This window comes from Ranitomeya variabilis, chromosome 1 (assembly GCF_051348905.1).
Source record: "Ranitomeya variabilis isolate aRanVar5 chromosome 1, aRanVar5.hap1, whole genome shotgun sequence".
Classification (NCBI taxonomy): Eukaryota; Metazoa; Chordata; class Amphibia; order Anura; family Dendrobatidae; genus Ranitomeya; species Ranitomeya variabilis.
The window spans coordinates 474581498-474593387 of NC_135232.1; the positions used below are offsets into that span (position 1 = coordinate 474581498).

An 11890-nucleotide genomic window follows, 5' to 3' on the forward strand; every position below is an offset into this window, starting at 1 on the left:
CCCAGCCCCGCACTGTGCATAATGCATAACACAGTGCGGGGCGGGGATTCATTAACAGGGTGGCCGCACTGCCCGCACAGGCGCAGTCAGGCACCCGGCATCTGAGCTATGACGGCCAATGAACACTGCGCCTGCCCCAGGCAGGCACGCACAGCGCAGGCGCCGGATTTAAGAAGAACAGCGCGCAGGGGGCGGCGACCATCGCCCCAGAAGAGATGAGTGACGGCTGTTGGGCGCTTCACAGAGGAGGCTTCAGACCTGCCTCCAGGTACAAAGACAGGTATTTAGGGAAAATTATAAAACGCTTTATTGAGGGAATAACAGAAGCAAAAACTAAAAGAGCCACCTTGTTAGAATGCAGCATTACTGCTGCACAAGGTGGCTCTTTTAGTTTATAACGGCTGGAGGGGGTGACAGTGGCCCTTTAAATTATCACCTGTGCAATACAAGGAAATCCTGAAAACCTGACCTGTTTGCAGCCCTCGAGGAATGCAATTTGAGACCTCTGCTCTATATCATGCTGCTCTCAGATAACACAGCAAAAACCTGCTGACATATTTCCTTTAGCACAGACAGCAGATGTACTGTATGTCCAATAGGCCCTGAAACCTTAAAACTCCTTTTTTTAGTCGAGATCTACTTTTCTTACTAAAATCCTTAAATATAGTAACAAGGACATGAATACTACATTGATTGCAAGATTGGTTGGGATTTTTTTATTTATTTTTTATTAACATAGATAAAGGGAATATGTTAGCAGGATTTTGCTATGTAATCTGAAGAAAGCATTCTGTAGGGGTTAAGGGACAAAATTCAGCAATGCTTCTCTTTTCAAGCTCCATGGTATTGTTTGCCTACAATGACTGTTTTAGCACCAGAAGCTTATCATTGCTGTGACACAGCAGCATGTGCATGCTAATCTGTCACGCCCCCTCCTATGATAGGCAGCTCACTGTCTATAGACAATATACATCCAAAGCCTGGTGGGGGCGGGGTTAGCTTCCTCAGCTCTGCTGCATTGTTAAATCTAAAAATTCTGATTATATCAGAACAGCTGCATCCAGTAAACTAAGTGATACATATTTGGATTCAGCTTATCTTTGCCTACAACAGGCTGCTCTCAGATGTCCATAATCCGGACCTATGACTAGGTGTATCGGACATAGGAGCCACCTCCCGATGTAAGGGCTCCCTTCTTTTTCAAAAATTCCCACGATCCTTACATTTTCCCCTGATGAATCTCCCATACGGGAGAGGAAACGCGTAGGGAAGTTTACATGGCAATGGTGGGTACAACTTACTAGACTGACTTGGGGACTGCCCTTGTCAGGGCGGGAGCACTACAGGGGCACGCCTGGGGTAGTATGGAAACTCTTTCCCCCTCCCCTTAACATATACGGATGCTCCCGTGAATAAAACTACATATTTGGTGAGATAAAACCATTTTTTATTGAGCACTGGTTACATGAGCACTTTTTGCACTTTATCACTTTATTGTTTGTATTATCCATTGGTCTTTTAGATATTTATCATTAAAGGTTATGTTTTATTATATATGAGGCGTTCTCCTAGCTAGTTCGGATATTCATAATAAGAGGACCTTTAGGGGTATCGATAAGTAATACACCCGACATTTGGCTTATTTCATGCTCTCAGATGAGGTAGCAAAAACCTACTGACAGATTCCCTTTAACAGTATAGACAGTTATATGAAAAATGAATAATAACATTATTAAAAATAAAAATACAATTACAAAAAAGACCTGACAGTAGGTAATTTTCTGATAAAAGCTTCCCTTTAAGTGGCCTAATTTGAACCTTAATGATGCAGCATATTTTTTTTATCCTCAGTACTGCTGTCCTTGTCACCTGCCAGTCTGCATGTTGGCTGCAGCAGTCACATACTGTCCTAGCTGGGAGAGAGCTAGGAGGATGTCTCTTAAAGTTCCGACAGAATAGGAGAAACTGGACAACAGTAGAGGGGAGCGACAGGGAATCGGTAGGTGAGTATATGTATTTTTTATATTTTCAGACCAAACTATCATGTGCTCATTAAAAAAAAAGCTTTGACAACCCCTTTAACTCTTTCTGATCTGGTATGGGAAAACAGTAATTATTTCACTATATTTTTTAATTCAAGCATTTTGTGCTATTTACTAGGCAGCATAAATAAATTGAACAAAGAACAAAATAAGTAACTTTTATTAAAATTGCATTAGCTTTTTTCATTGCTAATTTGGGGTATTTATTACTTTTTCATTATGGTATCTGTTGTATGTAATACATAAAATGATAGTTTTAAAGTAATTTCACACTAGGAGTTCTTTCAGCGTTTCTTTTTTTTCTGCAGCAAAGCCTGATTTCTTGGCAGGAAAAAAACCTGGAGAAAAAAAGCATGTTTTCCTTGCTTTTTCTTGCGGTTTTTGGTGCGGTTTTAGTATGCTAGATTTGTCTCTTGTGCATACTGTTAGGGTATGTGCACACGTTGCGGATTCTCTGTGGATCCGCAGCGTTTTTTGAGGAGCAGAAACGCTGCAGACCCGCAATTAATTTACAGTACAATGTAAATCAATGAGAAAGAAAAAATGCTGTGCACATTTTGCGGAAAATTCGCTGCGGAAACGCTGCGGTTTAAAAGAAGTAGCATGTCACTTCTTTTTTGTGAATCTTCAGCGTTTTTGTACCCATTCCATTATAGAAATCCACAGGGGTAAAAAACGCAGCAAATTCGCAAGAAAACCGCAGCAAAAAACGCTGCGGAACCGCACAAAAAACGCGATAAATCCGCAGGTGTGTTTTCTGCCAGGAGAGGCAGAATCCGCACCAGAAATTCCTAAGCCTAATCCGCAACGTGTGCACATACCCATAAAGTTCAGTGTTGAAAAAAGTCCTCTTTTATTGAATTATGGTAGGTTTTGGCACAAAAAACCGCAGCAAAACCTGATGCCTGCATTTTTGGTGTGTGTGAAGAAACCAGATTGTATCTTAATTTCCCAGACAGCCATGTTTTCGCAAAGCCAAAAGAACTGACTTTTTGTCTGTATATTGACTTGTGAATTTAGGTGTTTGTATCTGGTGGGTCAAGAGGACAGACTTGCCCAATGATCTACTATCTAACATACTGTGTAAAGGTACCTTCACACTAAGCGACTTTGCAGCGAGAACGACGATCCGTGACGTTGCAGCGTCCTGGATAGCGATCTCGTTGTGTTTGACATGCAGCAGCGATCTGGATCCCGCTGTGATATCACTGGTCGGAGCTAGAAGTCCAGAACTTTATTTTGTCGCTGATCACCCGCTGTCATCGCTGGATCGGCGTGTGTGACGCCGATCCAGCGATGTGTTCACTTGTAACCAGGGTAAATATCGGGTTACTAAGTGCAGGGCCGCGCTTAGTAACCCGATATTTACCCTCGTTACCATTGTAAAAGTAAAAGAAAAAAACAGTACATACTCACATTCTGATGTCTGTCACGTCCCCCAGCGTCCACAGGGTTACGCGCTGCTGCTCAGAGCTTCCTGCACTGAATGTGTCAGCGCCGGCCATAAAGCAGAGCACAGCGGTGACGTCACCACTGTGCTCTGCTTTACTGCCGGCGCTCACACATTCAGTGCAGGAAGCTCTGAGCAGCAGCGCGTAACCCTGTGGACGCTGGGGGACGTGACAGACATCAGAATGTGAGTATGTACTGTTTTTTTCTTTTACTTTTACAATGGTAACGAGGGTAAATATCGGGTTACTAAGCGCGGCCCTGCACTTAGTAACCCGATGTTTACCCTGGTTACCCGGGTGCTGCAGGGGGACTTCGGCAAAGTTGAAGACAGTTTCAACTGTGCCGAAGTCGTTCCCCTGATCATTGGTCGCTGGAGAGAGCTGTCTGTGTGACAGCTCCCCAGCGACCACACAACGACTTACCAACGATCACGGCCAGGTCGTATCGCTGGTCGTGATCATTGGTAAGTCGTTTAGTGTATCGGTACCTTAAGGGTAAGTTCACACAGGACTTTTTTGCTGCGTATTTTTATGCTAATTTTCAGCTGCTTTTTACAGTACCAGCAAAGCCTATGAGATTTCAGAAATCTCATGCACATACATTGGGTTTTTGTTTGACCAGTATTTTCTGCTTTGCTGCGTTTTTTGGACATAGGGCATGTCACTTCTTTCAGCGTTTTTGCTGCGTTTTTGCAGCGTTTTTTCACCCATTGACTTGAATGGGTGATGAAAAAACGCTGCAAAAATGCAGCAAAAACGCATGTAGCATTATTTGCTGCGTTTTTTGTGCAGAAAAATCATGGCCAGCAGGAAGTGATCTCACAGCCAAGAGCTTAGGGGTGTGGTTAGTGAGGTGTGAAGAGCCATTGTGAGCCATTGTGAGGTGTGACGAGCCATTGTGAGGTGTCCTGATTGTGATCTATTGTGAGGGAGTTCCTGGTAGTGAGCTGTGAAGAGCCATTGTGAGGTGTGAAGAGCCATTGTGAGGTGTCCTGATTGTGATCTATTGTGAGGGAGTTCCTGGTAGTGAGGTGTGAAGAGCCATTGTGAGCCATTGTGAGGTGTGAAGAGACATAGTGCGGTGTCCTGATTGTGATCTATTGTAAGGGAGTTCCTGGTAGTGAGGTGTGAAGAGCCATTGTGAGCCATTGTCAGGTGTGAAGAGCCATTGTGAGGTGTCCTGATTGTGATCTATTGTGAGGGAGTTTCTGGTAGTGAGGTGTTAGCCATGTCTTGGTATAGGAGGATGAGCATTAATGTTTCCCAACTAATCATGGAGGTAATATTTTTTTTAATTTGTGATATATCTATCTATCCGATTGTTTGCAATGGTACACTTTGCGATGCTCATGTGCTGTTATGTACATGTTCATGTGTTCTGCATGTGTATGTTTGTATCTTCCTTGTCATGAATGTTGGCTTCATTTCATCTTGCATTTGGTAATTACTTTTTCATTTATTTTTCCAAGGTGGAAGCAATGCCTATAATTTGGGATGTAGCTTGCCCAAACTACAGTGATCGTCAAAAAAAGGCCGATGCATGGCATGTAATTCGCCGTAAATTGTTCCCCCGCTGGGATGAAGGCGATGCTAAGCTCCACTGGGGTCACTCAACTTTATTATCATGCACAAATAGACAAAAAAACGCACCAAAACCGCACAAAAAACGCATCTATTATAAGCAGCTGAAAATTGGCATAAAAAACGCAGCAAAAATACGCAGCAAAAAAGTCCTGTGTGAACTTACCCAAAAAACGCACCAAATACGCACCAAAAAAAACGCACCTAAATTAGCATAAAAAAACGCAGCAAAAAAGTCCTGTGTGAACTTACCCTAAGTCTGTAATAGTGACTGTACATTGAGTGTGTTAAGCTTTGTTTATTGATGTGTGCTTATATGCTAATCGTGCTACTTAATGCCATCACCATTGTTTACCTTATCTTGATGTTGGACTGAAAGACCCTGGGTAATTCTAAAAATAGCTTACATGCCTTGGGTATAAAAAGACTCAGAGATCACATCCTGGGTGACGGAAGTAACACAGAGCTATCAGCCAGACATTCTGCAAACCACCTAACAGACAAGAGAAAGGACTGCAGCCAATTCATCATGGCACCATCACGAGGGACACTGATCTAGGATTCTATAGAATATAACCTAGGGGTTTTTGGCTCCAGTTGGAAGGACACAGATCTGATCCAGTGATCATCTCTGAACCATGGATCTGTTTGGAGAAAGCCAGGGTTGGGACCCACTGGTCGCCTGGTTCCATGGAGATGGTCAGATAAGCCAGGTGGTGACTCTCGTGTCAACTGGCTTTGGACCTTGTATGGACTCTATGGACAGTTCTTGGTCATCTCCCTATACTTGTCGTTACCCCTTCTCTGGGTGTTCATCCACAGATGGAGTAGCGACCCTGGGAGCTCTGACATCATGTCATACTGGAAACACATGGAGATGCAGTGATATTTTATATGCGTCCATGTAACCGAACAATTCCAGCCATGGTGGGATTGTTCTGTTTGCTATTGTGTGTTATGGTTCCATAAAGTATTGCCACACTGTTTTACCTTAACCCTGTGTTGTCTGTGTAGTGTATTGCCCACGGGGAGATAGAGCGGGCGTCCAGTGGTATGAGCCGTGGTCCATGCAGTCTTGCTAAAGACAGCCGGGCCAGCGGACGAGAGCACCCACTGACCCCGTTTCTCCGTTACAGTGTGTTTTTTTTTTTTCTAGCGTTTTTTCACCATTCACCAGTCATTCATTTCAATGGGTGAAAAACGCTGAAAGAAGTGACATGCTACATTGCGCAAAAAACAGGCAAAGCACAAAATTCTGATAACAGAAATAACAATGTGTGTGTGAGATTTCGGAAATCTCAGCCTTTGCTGGTGCTGCAAAACACAGCTGAAAATCTGCATTAAAAAAACCACTGCATAAACGCCTAATGTGAACTTAGCCTTATAGTCCAGCTTGCTATGGAAGTGGTAATACCATTTTCGTATAGCAGCCATTTATAACACCAAACTTCTTTTTGACCCCTGCCTAATGTTCTGCTGCTTATGTACATACAGTATATATATAACTATAACTGTGACTACATGGTAAATAGGAAATGAAAAAACTCAGGAAATTTTGAGTTTCAACAGCGGATGTCTATTAGTCAACTAAAACATTTTTTTATGGTGTCATGCAATGCCTGTAAGTGATTCTATTTCCTTGTCTTACCTGTCGTATGATGACATGGTGAACTGAGTTAAGAGGTCACATACAGCTGATACAAGACATGAAGGAATGGTTTCAACAAGTATATGCAGGCAACAATGGCAAATCAGACATTTCCAGCTTTCAGGGAAAACATTCTAGCAATAGAAAGCTTTATTATTATTTATGACTGATTTATACCTTATGACTTTGTTAGTAAATGATCTATGAATGTAACAATGATGATATGAAAAACCACGCAATACATACAGTGGATAGAAAGTCTATACACCCCTGTTAAAATACCAGATTTTTGTCATGTAAAGAAATCATACCTAGAAGAATAATTTCCTAACATTTTTATCCTTAAGGTACCTTCACACTGAACAACTTAACAACGATAACGATAGCGATCCGTGACGTTGCAGCGTCCTGGATAGCGATCTCGTTGTGTTTGACACGCAGCAGCGATCAGGATCCTGCTGTGACATCGTTGGTCGGAGCTAGAAGGCCAGCACCTTATTTCGTCGCTGGATCACCCGCTGACATCGCTGGATCGGTGTGTGTGACACCGATCCAGCGATGTGTTCACTTGTAACCAGGGTAAATATCGGGTTACTAAGCGCAGGGCCGCGCTTAGTAACCCGATATTTACCCTGGTTACCATTGTAAAAGTAAAAAAAAAACACTACATACTCACCTTCTGATGTCCGTCACGTCCCCCGCCGGTGGCTTCCCTGCACTGAATGTGTCAGTGCCGGCCGGCCGTAAAGCAGAGCACAGCGGTGACGTCACCGCTCTGCTTTTGGGCCGGCGCTTACACAGTGCAGGGAAGTGGACGCCGGGGGACGCGACAGACACCGGAATGTAAGTATGTAGTGTTTGTTTTTTTACATTTACACTGGTAACCAGGGTAAACATCGGGTTACTAAGCGCAGGGCCGCGCTTAGTAACCTGATGTTTACCCTGGTTACCCGGGGACTTTGGCATCGTTGGTCGCTGGAGAGCGGTCTATGTGACAGCTCTCCAGCGACCACACAACGACGAAACAGCGACGCTGCAGCAATCGGCATCGTTGTCTATATCGCTGCAGCGTCGCTTAATGTGACGGTACCTTTAATGTCAGCCATGATCTGAACAAATCCATTAAGAAACAAACTAAAATAATTTTGAGGAAGGGAATAAAAATAACAAACCCAAAATAATGTGGTTGCATAACTTTGTGCACCCTATTATAATTGGGGATATGGATGTGTTAAATTTGAAAATCACATCTAAACCCTTGTTAAAGTGAAGCTGTCACATGAAAAAACACTATTAACCTGCAGATATGGGGTTAATGTGCAGGTTTATAGCGCTTTGAACCTGCTCAGCACTTGCACTTAGAACCCCACTGCCAGGGGAAAATTAATTTTATTACTCCCGGTAGCATTCAGTCACGGGGCAGCGGTGGTACAAGTTCAGTCTCCTGTGTAGAGAGCAGCCACTGTAATGGCACCCCCACACTGACTGACAGCTCGCTCAACATTAGGACCGGCTGTCAGTCAGTTTCGGGGTCGTGGTTACAGCTGCTGCTCTCTATATACAGAATGGAGGCTGAACTCGTGCCAGTGGCTGAGACCCAAATAAATTAAATAAAGTTAATTTCCTCCCAGCAGTGGGGTTCTAAGTGCAAGCAGCGGACAGGTTCAAAACTCTATTTACCTGCAGATTAACCCTACATTTGCAGGTTAAAAGCATTTTTTCATGTGACAGGTTCCCTTTAAATAGTAGTCAGTACACAGCCGTCATCATTTACAGTAATTTGAATTACCTCCATATAACGTTTAGCTGTTCTAGTAGGATTTTCCTGTCGTTTTCTTAGTTACATTAGGCAGCCAAAGCCATGGTCCATAACAGCTTACAACACAGCAAAGGGATCTCATTGCTGAAAACTATGTCAGGAGAAAGGTACAAAAAAATTCAAGGCATTAGATATATCTAAGGATATCTAAGGAGTTTGTATGTTCTCCTCGTGTTTGTGTGGGTTTTCTCGGGTTCTCCGGTTTCCTCCCTCATTCCAAAGACATACCGATAGGGAATTTAGATTGTGAGCCCCATCGGGGACAGCGATGATAATGTGGGCAAACTGTAAAGTGCTGCGGAATATGTTAGCGCTATATAAAAATAAAGATTATTATTATTATATAACAAGGAACAATGTGATGACGGTCAACAAGAAGAGGCTTACATTTTTTCTCAAAAATTGATAAACAGTCAAGAAGAAAACTGGTCCATGAGGCTTCCAAGAGACCTACAGCAACATTAAAGGAGCTGCAGGAATCTCTGGTAAGTACTGATTGTGTAACTAATGTGACAACAATCTCCCATATTCTTCATATTTCTGGCCTGTGAGGTAGGATGGCAAGACAAATATCTTTTCTTGTAGAGAAAAACATCCAAGCCTGGCTTTGTTTTACCAAAACCAACATTTAATCTGCTGGAAGGATGTGGGAAAACGTGTTATAGTCCGATGATACCAAAGTTGAAATTTTTGGCCATAATTCGAAAAGGTACGTTTGGACCAAAGCCAACACTGCACATCATCAAAATAACACCATACACATGGATCACCCCCACGTTAAGGGCAATGGGGTACTCGGTACCGGGTTCTTCAGTGTTCTGTGGGGATGTCACGGTGGCCCGACCCGGTCCGTGGCCCTTTGAGGGACGTCCAATAAAGAAAGGAGAGTTTTTATGGTTTTGGGAAAGGTCTTTAAAGGGGTAGTTCGTGACGCCACCTGTGGTATTCTGTCAGGGTGACCGACGCTGCTTAGGGGTCCGCTGGGGTGATGTTATGGCAGCTAGATGGTATACCTTCCCACAGGTGAAGTGTATCTCCAGGGCTTCCAAGAAGTGTAGGTGGTGATGGTGGATGATGTGAGGCGCAGTGAAGAATGAGGACACCAGGTTGCAGTCTCTTTACCTTTACTGAAGGCTGCAGCATCCACAGTCCAGGGTACAGATCACAGGGTAGGCAGAGTCCAGCCGGTCTGAAGGCAAATCCAGAGTCCCCTTATCCAGGTGGAAATCAGTAGCCTTCCTCTAGCGCCTGTGCGTTGTAGTACCTCCCTGCTGAGCTTCCTGGTAAGGTCCTCACAACTATTGTAGATGTTCTAGATGTTATTTCTTCCTCTCTGTCCCACAGATGGTATGGATAGGACAATCCCGTATGACTGATGGCCTGAGGCTTTTTATAGGGACCCTAGAGACGCCCCGACTCCCACAAGTTGCCACCGTGTCTCCTAGGTATTAAGGTCGGGCAGCCAACTTGGAATCGACTGTCCCGCCGGTCTCTGGAGCAAGGCTTGGAGACAGTTGCTCCCTCGGTGTTCCGGCCACCGGCTTCGCGCCTCAGAAGGAGGCAGCCTTTTACAGGGCAGAACTCCTTCTGGTGTTATCTCCTTGTGCTATGACTTCGTTTCTCACCCTCTACAACACAATTCTCTTCGTGTTCTTTCAAAGGATGCTGCCGCACGTGGGGCAGGCGCAGCTCCGTGTCTTTCTGTCTAGACCTCTGACAGGATCCCACCCCTGTCAGGGACCGTCTGTCTGCAGTTCCGATGCTCCTCCTTCCCCTATCTGCCTGACAGGTGTTGCCTGGGAAAAGCCCAGCCAGCTTCTCCCTGACTTTCTATCCAGCCCACCAATTTTACCCAACTGTGAGGTGTGCCCTAGTAGATAGGAGCAAGGCTCCCCCTGGTGGTCTGGAGTGTGAAGCGTGGTGTATGGTTTGTGATACCTGGTAGGAAGATCTCCTTTAGTGCCATCAGATGTAATATCACTCCCCCTGGTGGAAGAATGACATTACTGCAACGACCAGGATTCTGGGGCGCTGCACACACAGAGTGAAGGATGGCGGGGGCAGCATTATGCTTTGTGGCTGTTTTTCGGCAGCTGGAACTGGAGCTTAAGTCAAGTTGCAAATATTAGTCAATTTTGCAACAAAACCTTCAGGTCTTTGCTATAAGCTGAAGATGAAGAGAAATGTATTCTTTCAGTACGACAATGTTCCTAAAAATACCTCCAAATCAACAAAATAATGGCTTTGCCAGAAGATCAATGTTTTGGAATGGCCCAGCCAGAGCGCCAGCCTGAATCCAATTGAAAATCTGTGGGTCTAGCTGTAGACGGTTGTACACAGTAGACACCATCACAATCTGCCAGATTTGGATCACTGCTGCAAGGAAGAGTAGGCTAGATATGCCATGCTGATAGACTCTTACCCAAAAAGACTGAATGCTGTCATAAATTCAAAGGGTATTTCAACATTGTATTAGTTTGTAGGGTATGCATATTTATAACATCACATTATTTTAGTTATTTTTCCAAGCAAAAAGATTTTCAGCTTTTTTAAAATTGAATTGTATAGATTAAAGGTGACATTAAGGGTAAAAAAAAGTTAAAAAAAAGTCTGAAATCTTGCAATTTTTACTTTGACCGCTGAGCATGCTGTTAGGGTATGTGCACAAAACAACTTTTCCAGGCAGATTCCGCTCTGAAAGGTCGCCTGAAAAGCACCAAGAATACCCTAAAAGGAATGAACATATGGACTTCTATGTAATAACACCTTGCCGTTCATATGTTCAGTCTTTTGAAGCAGCTAAAAGTGACCTGACCATTCTTCAGACGTTTCCACTCTGAAGATGCTTTATACAGTTTATGATGAGAAAGCTCAGAAGATGCACAGAAGTCGTATGGGCATTTTTTTGACTGTTTTGTCAGCATTGTTGATTCAGAAACCGCTAGAGGTTTCTTCATTATTAAATGTAGTTAAAAAAGAAAATATGGAAAACGACAATGACAAACATGCCTCAAACAGAATGGAAAAACACTCAAAAACCCTCTGATGGTCAAAAACATTGAAAAGGAATTGTGACAACTGTGACAACGACGGAGACGCAAAGAAGGAACGAAGGGGTGGACCCACTGGACCGTGACAACGATCCTCCCACGGGCGAGCTGACCAGATGGAACCGCCCCCTATACAGGGAGCGTTAGGGGCAGACCCGTGAGGGACTATCGCCATGGCATCTGGAAGGCAGAGTGAGAGGGGTAGAGAGAGACAAGACAGGATGGAGAGGTGGTACAAGAAAGCAGCACGAACCGGAAGGTAACTGAGGTCAGGCCGGCGAGTGAAGCAAGGACAGTGT

The 11890-nt window shown here is 44.0% G+C and overlaps 1 long non-coding RNA gene across 1 annotated transcript; it reads left to right on the plus strand.

The window, feature by feature from the left end:
- Positions 1-4282: 4282 nt before the first annotated feature.
- Positions 4283-5323, plus strand: LOC143790659 (uncharacterized). The gene is made up of 3 exons (XR_013219890.1): positions 4283-4346; positions 4441-4554; positions 4639-5323. It is a non-coding gene; the product is annotated as an uncharacterized LOC143790659 (long non-coding RNA).
- Positions 5324-11890: the final 6567 nt, after the last annotated feature.